General features: G+C 22.8%; 1 long non-coding RNA gene across 1 annotated transcript; it reads right to left on the reverse strand.

Moving 5' to 3' along the window:
- Nucleotides 1–3,590: 3,590 nt before the first annotated feature.
- Nucleotides 3,591–4,697, reverse strand: LOC146884535 (uncharacterized). Its single transcript, XR_014996819.1, has 3 exons — nt 4,598–4,697; nt 3,833–4,053; nt 3,591–3,740 (listed from the first exon to the last, which is right to left on the reverse strand). It is a non-coding gene; the product is annotated as an uncharacterized LOC146884535 (long non-coding RNA).
- Between the last annotated feature and the right edge of the window lie 3,447 nt (nt 4,698–8,144).

Genomic DNA, 8,144 nt, shown 5'->3' on the forward strand with positions numbered 1-8,144 from the left:
AAAGGCAAGAGAAGTCACAAAAAGATAAAAGTTTACGATAAAATCAATATTGATGAGAAGAAAATAAACATAAGTAATCATTTTTTAAACAAAATTATAATTTACTATAAAAAATTTTTAACTCATTAAATATTATTTTTATTACCAATAAAAGTTAACAAACATTGATAATAATTTTTTTTAAATATAGACTTATAATTAATTTAATGGAAATATATATTAGTACTAAAACAATTTTGTTAGAGGTATTTTTCTTTTAACCATTATTTTATAATTAATTTAATAGAAATATATTAGTACTAAAAAAATATGATACCTTTTCTTTTAAACATAATTTTATAATTAATTTAAAATAGAAATAATAATAATACTAAAAATTTTAAGATTTCATTTTTTGAAAAACTTAAAACAAGTGCTTTATTTATTTTATTTTTGAGTCGGTCATCACATTACAATACATATATCGGTGGAGAAAGACAAGTCTATCCGCGTAACCTTAAATAATAAATCTTAATCATTTTACTTAATGATTAAATGATTACTTTCAAAATATTACTTTAAAATTTGCGACTTATCGATACTTCCATCCTAATCCAATATAAAAACTATCTTTATTAATTGTTTTAATTAATTTTTTGTTTTATTTTTGTATAAAAGTGTTAAATTGATTATTTAGTTTATTTAAGTTTTAATTTTTAAAAAATTAATGCAATTTAGTTTTTCTTTTTAAATATTTTGAATTAAATAAATAATTTTTTAATCAAAATTAACGCTATAATTATGTTAATTATATTAATAAAGAAAATCATCGTCATTAACTATTTTAATTTTGATGAAAAATTGTTCTGTTTAAAAAATTTAAGGAAAAAATTGAAATTTAAAAAATCTGCAAAATTAATTTAACATGTTTAAACAAAACCAGAAAAAAGAAAAAAGTAATTTTTTTTTTAAACAGGTCGGTACGAGTTTCTCCATTATTATGGAGTTGTTGAACTTTATTATTTCAACCTAACACGGATGAATTGATGAGGCCTACTTAAATGACTTCAACTATTTCATTTGTTAGGGGTTGGCGGGAAAGAGACCTATATTCACAAAAATATATACAAATTATTATACTAAGCTTGAGAACCCAGGACTTACATAATCTTTACAGTGGATTTGTATAAGAAATTTTAAAGGAAGAGTAATTTATTTTTGTTTTTAGAAAATTTGAAATTCTCTTACGATAAAAATATATTATTTGGGAATTAATTTTAAAAGAAATTAAAATTCTTAAATTTTATTAGAGCAGTTGAATTGTTTAAAATTAGATAATTTTAAAATATTTAAAAATGTAAGAATTTAAAATTTGTATTTTTTATTTTCAAATTTATATGGTGTTCTTCATAATTTCCTCGTAAGTTGATTTTGATTGAGATTTAATCGGTTTACCCAGGATTGAGAACTTGTCAGGAGGAGTACTTTTCAGTTGAAGACCATTATTTTTTTTATTGATGGTAATATGAGTTTTTTTTTATGATTTAAGTTGTCAAAAAGAGATTCAGTATATATCACTATTATTTTTACTTGATATTAGTTACAATTATCTCGGTCATGGTTGGAAACATTATTCATTTTTGTTGACGTTTGTAATCACTTTTCATCATCAATATAAACGTTAGTTTTTGTCTATAGTTAATATTTTTTCTACTATTAATTAACTTTTGCCCAACATTAACTATAATTACTTCTTCTTTTTATTAATGTTAATTAAGAAAAATTTCGACCGACATTAATAAGAATAAAAAAATCATATAAAACCCCTAATTTAACATCGAATTCTTTATTTATAAATATCAGATGAAAAAATCTTGACGAACCTTAGCCGATCGGGTTAGCATTCTGGGAGACAACATCGAGGATTGCAAGGCGAATGAGCACATGATTTTTAGTATTTATTAAATTAAAAAATAATTATTTGTTACTTCTATTTAATATTCATAATGTTTTCATTAAATTAGTTACAAAAATTTAGTTAAATAATTAGAAAAAATATGTATTATCTATTCAATTAAATTAAATTAGAAAAAATTGAATTAAATTTCTACAACACAAAAATTATACCATACCAGAACAAATTTGGTTAAGAATATTAACTCCAAACATGTGCCATCTAATCACAAGTTTATAAAAACTGATTAAGACATAAGTCAAATAACTTTAATACATACCCATTAATACATAAGTCTCTCCAAACCAAAACGACTTCTGTTATACGGTGAAGTCATATCAACATCACATGACTTCTTAAAAAATAATATACAACTAAAGTTATACCATTTCGATACAACTTTACTCATAATGTAAAAATCATTATACTAATCAAAGTCATATCACATTATACCAACTTTCTCCCCCCACACCAAAGTTATGTCATATACAAAGGACTTTAATTCAACTCAAGTAAAATCACATATAATCAAACCACTTCCTCTTAATAAAGTCATGTTAACATTTACACTATTTTTATAATTTTAATGTTAAATTGAATCAATTTACATTAAAAAAAGAAACTTTTGTTTTTCAAGAAAAAGAGGAATGTGAAAAGCATGTGGTGATAATAGTTGAGATAAGAAAAGAAAGGCAATGTGAGAAAATATTTAATAAATAGATGCTACAAAGATGATCCCAAAAAATAATATTTGATAGAAAATGTGAGGTACACAGAACACAAACTAAAATTAGGATTGCCTCCACTATTTGATAGAAAGTATATAGGTGTAGACTAAAAGTAACTCGTGTGAGTGTGAAAGTTTAAGGTGTCCTTATAAAGTTAAAATTTATATGCAGTAATGTTTTTCAGATATATACCAGACATATTTATATTTATGTAATGTAAAAAAATTTATTACTGAAAATACACTGATCATATCTCTTAAAGCGTAATTTTATTTACATGTTTTTATTTGCATATTTTATTTAAACGGTTTTAATGGTTGAAACATGACGATAAAATTGGTTGAAAATACGCCAATATTATTTATTATTTGGCTTTATTTGAAGGAAAATATATGAAAATTTTGAAAATCTCACTCAAGAACTAGTTTCACCTATATTATTTAATTATTTGGCTTTATTTGAAGGAAAATATATGAAAATTTCTCACTCAAGAACTAGTTTCACGAGATAAGAGTATTAGCAGTAGCAGTAAGATTTTTCTTTTAATTAAAAAAAAAGGAAGGGGAAAGGATTACGAAATGATTTATATTATCATGTATTACCGAAAATAGTTCATATTATAATATGACTTATTAAAAAAAATTATTTCCAAAAGAAATATGATATTATAAATAGTTTCCACAAATATCGTATAAAGTTTCCTATCTAAAAACTCCGCAGAAAAATCAGCATGTTAAACGTTTGATCACGTATTCATATATTTAATGTATTTAAATAACGTGATATTAATTTTTATTTTGATGCCTTTCCTAGTTAATTAGAAATGTAAAGGATTTTATTAAAAGACTGAGAAATATGGTATCTAATATAAAGGATATTAAAAAGTAAATAGAGAAAATTGATAGTTATAGTAATATGCTAAGGGTTAGTACAGCCATAGTTTTAAAGTAGGTAGAATGATATGGGAAATTCCTATATGCTTAAAATATCACTTATTTATATCCGTTTCCTTGGAGAGAGCTTCTGAAACATACCATTTATTTCTTCATATCTGCAACAGCCTTGGACATACCAAACATCTGAAATCAAACACAATGTAGGTTAAGAAAGAGCTTCATACAATTCCCCATATAACAAAGCTTACAATTTCAACACAACACAACACAAAAACCTTCTCAAGTTTTTCCTTGAAGCAAGTTTTATGCTCATCCATAGAAGCATGAATAAATTCGTCAATATGATCTTTCACGTTCTCAAAAAAAGTATATTATCTTTCACGTTCTCAAAAAAATAGCTTCTTCGTTCTTCTTCTTTCGACATGAAGTAACACTTGCAGCTAATGAACGTTTCCCGATATCTCCTTTTGTGGAATCCATAGGATATGTTCGACAACTGTAAAATTGAAATTATTCCAAAAATCAAATACTGGAATTCTTCACATAAATTTATAGAAAAATACTTTTAAGATAATTGATTTCATCTGAATGTAAGAAAATCAATTTTTACACAAGAAAAGTGGAGTGAACAAAGCTTAGATTTAAGAAATTGACTTATTTTTCAAATTTTGTTCGATACAGAATTAAACCATTATTCTTGACACAGTTGATTTTAAAAATAATTTCATTCAAACATATTTCAAGACTGAAATTATTCCAAGCAAAAGTCAGTCAGCATTATTAAAGGCAGTAAACTAATACGAACTTAGATCCCAAAACACTGTGCTACAACACAATACAATGGTTAACCTAATTCTTTATAGGCATAGGTTTCAAGTAATCTTTTTCAATACAAAGACAGGGGAAATTACATTGATTATACTGTAAGACCTTAGCAACGCAATACAGTCTTCAATAGTTCTAAAAATAAAAATTGAACAAAAAAAAAAGAGAGCGAATGAATGAAAACGATGAGAAGTAGTAATGGTGAGGGAGAGAACCTTGTTGGCAGAGAGAGAGAGAGAGAGAGAGTGTTGGTGTTGTTAGTTGCAGAGAAAGAAGGAAAGACGATAACTTATAAGAGACTGAGGCTCTGTTCACTTTAGAAGATGAATTTGGGGGAGAGTGTGAGGATTGATTTATATAGATTTGAGTGGATGAATATGTGTGTTTTTTTAAGAGGATTTAGAAAGTAAAGTGAGTGAATTTAGAGATGAATTTTATGAAAGTTAGTGAATAATTTGATTGATGTGATAGATTAAAAAAATTATAATAGATAAAAAATTTAAAATTTACCAAAGTACCCTCAAAATAAAAATTTAATAAAATTATGATTAAATAAATTAAAAATATATTAATTATTATATATATATATATATATATATTATTAATAATAATTAAATATATTATTACTTATTATATATAGTTATAATTATACATATTATAATTATTAATAATTATTATATATATTATTAAAAATAAGTATTAAATTTATATTATTATATTATTTATTATTATAAACTATTATATATATATATATAATAAACTATAAAAACAAATAATATATATTTAATAATTAATATAATAATTATTATAAAATTATTTATAATGTATAACAGAATTTTAAAGCGTGAGGAGAAAAATGTCAAAAATAATATATCCGCACAAATCTTTGCTGGTATGGTGAGATGAAATTGTGATAACTTTTTCTAAATCAATCTGCACAGATCTTTGCATATCTTTTAAAGCGAACAGAATTTCAATTCTAAATCCGTTCTTCCAAATCTACTCCTACAGTACTATTTGTTTAAACGAACACAGGCTGAGAGAGATGAAATAGGAGAAAACGGGGATCTAGAATCATCTAACTTGTAAGCTAAGACACAACCTTCTTTTTACGCTTAAATTAAAATGTAATTTTGCATTTCAATTTTCTTTCTAAATACATTTTGATATGCATATTTACTTTTTATTTTTACCATTTAAATAATTATTTCCTTAAATTAAAATAATTAATTTGTCAATCTTATATTTTAAGTGATTGTTTTCAAAAATTGATTTTTTTATTTGAGATTTAACTATTTTCTTAAAACTAAATTTTTTATAATAAAATTATGAAAATTATTCATACTTATTTTAATAATTATAAGAATAGTAACTTTTACCTTAACAACTTTGTCTCGTTAACATTTTATTTGTATTTTCTAAATTATAATGACATATTTTTTTGTATATCTTTATAAAGATTATATTATAATATACTCTCTAACAAAATAATAAAAAATATTAAATTAATAATAATTTAAATTTAGACATATATTTTTCATAATATAAATGTCAATCAAAATGATATTAAAACATTATATTATAGTAAATAAAATATTTTTATATAATTATGGTAATAAAATTAAATTATGATAAATTAGAAAATATAAATAATTATGTATAAAATCATTTAAACAATATTTTGTATAATAAAAATAACAAATGACAATATTTAAAAGAAGTAAGAATGATTAAATGTGTGTCCTAAGATTTTATACACCATCCAACAAAATTGTACAAAGAAAAAAATATTTATAATTAAAAATATAATAAAATAAAAATACCTTAAAGACAAAAAATTTCATATATTAAAGTAGTTGATGAGTTAAGAAATAATTAAAATTATATGAACGAAACAAAAAACTATACAAACAAACAAAAATTATAAAGATAGTAATAGTAACTTTTACCTTTAACAACTTTGTCTCATTAACATTTTATTTGTATTCTTTAAATTATAATGACATATCTTTTTTTATGCCTTTATAAAAATTATAATATATTACTCTAACGAAATCGAAAATAAAAATAAAACTAATAATAATTTAAATTTAGACATCCATCTTTCATCATTTAAATCTCATGACAATGTTAATCAAATATTATATTATAACAAATAAAATATATTTACATAATTATGATAATAAAATTACAAAAAAAAAATCATATTTATGTAAAAAATCATTTAAACAATGTTTTGCATGATAAAAACAATAAATAAATAAAAATTAAAAGATAGTAAGAATGATCGAACTCTAAAAATGATTTAATACATTATCCAACAAAATTGTAAAAAAAATTATCTATAGTTAAGATATGATAACAGTTCTTGTAGAGATTTTCAAATAAAAACCGACTATACTTTTATCACTTAAAATTAGAGAAGTTGGAATAACAGTTCTTGTAGAGATTTTCAAAATATTCATATATTTAAATCCAAATAAACTCAAATAATTAAATAATATATTCGTATGTGAGGGTTTCACGTTTCAAGCAATAACAAGGTCTAAATAAAATTAGGCTTAAGAGATAAAACATAGAACTTCTTTCTGCAATAAAAGAATATTACAGACCTAAATACATGAGAAATGTTTATAAGAATGAAAGAGATTATTGTACACGAATGTTAACCCATACTAATTAAAGGATAACTTGAATTTTTACTCTCTCAAAACTTAAGCAAAAACTGTTCATAATAAGAACATCAAATTCATACAAGAAACATATGAAACAAAAGTTGGAGAATAAGATCCTTGCAGTTTTGATCTGATGAACTATAGAGAATACGAGGATCCTTGGTGAGTGCATGGCATGAGATCTTGAATTTTGTAAACTCTCTGCAACTTTGGTCTTAGAGGTTTTATCAGAAGAGTTATTTGTCCTGTTAGCATTGGGGGACAGTTATCAACCTCCTATATTGTTTCTATCAAATGTTGAATTTCTGGGTCCATCTCTGCATATTCCCACGCTGCTTTTTCTTTTCTTCTTTGAACCATTCTCATCACTTTTTCTATCAACCCTAACTGCATCCTCTTTTCTTCTTCTTTCACATTTCATCCCTTCTTCACTCTTTCAACCATTACCATTCATCTTCTCCACTTTCTTTTCTCAACAACTCGATCCTTTCTTTTTCACACTTGTTTCTATACCGTTTTTACACTTCTCTACCCATTTATATATCACAAATGTTTTCGCTCTTCAATATCTTCTTTCTTGATTTTCTTGTTTATTTATTAGAATAATCATATCTTCATATCTCAGTTTATCTTTTATCATCCATCTTCATATTGCTTCTAGTAATAATTTGATTTGATTTTGTAATCAAATAAGATTTTAAATGTTACACATCTAAATAAGTTTTAATTTCATTACAACCATCAAAAGTTTAAATTTTGTTTGTTTTCAAGATTTAATAATATCTATTATATATTTTAAAAATATTGTAAATTATATTATCTATAACAATAAATAAAGAGAATTTCGCTTTTTATGTACACTTTTCATTTTCTAATTTTACCCTTAATTATTATTTTAAAAATTAATTATTTTATAATTATTTTTTCTTTAATCGTTTTCTTTAATTTTTTTTATTTTAATCGTTATTTTAAAAACTTTTTTTAAACATTTATTTTATTTAACAACTATTTTAAAATTTATTATATATATTTTAAAAATAAATATTATTAATCTTATAAAAAAAAAGAATCGATTGATAAATATATA

This window comes from Vigna unguiculata, chromosome 7 (genome assembly GCF_037176805.1).
Source record: "Vigna unguiculata cultivar grain cowpea cultivar isolate G323 ecotype 2 chromosome 7, ASM3717680v1, whole genome shotgun sequence".
NCBI lineage: Eukaryota > Viridiplantae > Streptophyta > Magnoliopsida > Fabales > Fabaceae > Vigna > Vigna unguiculata.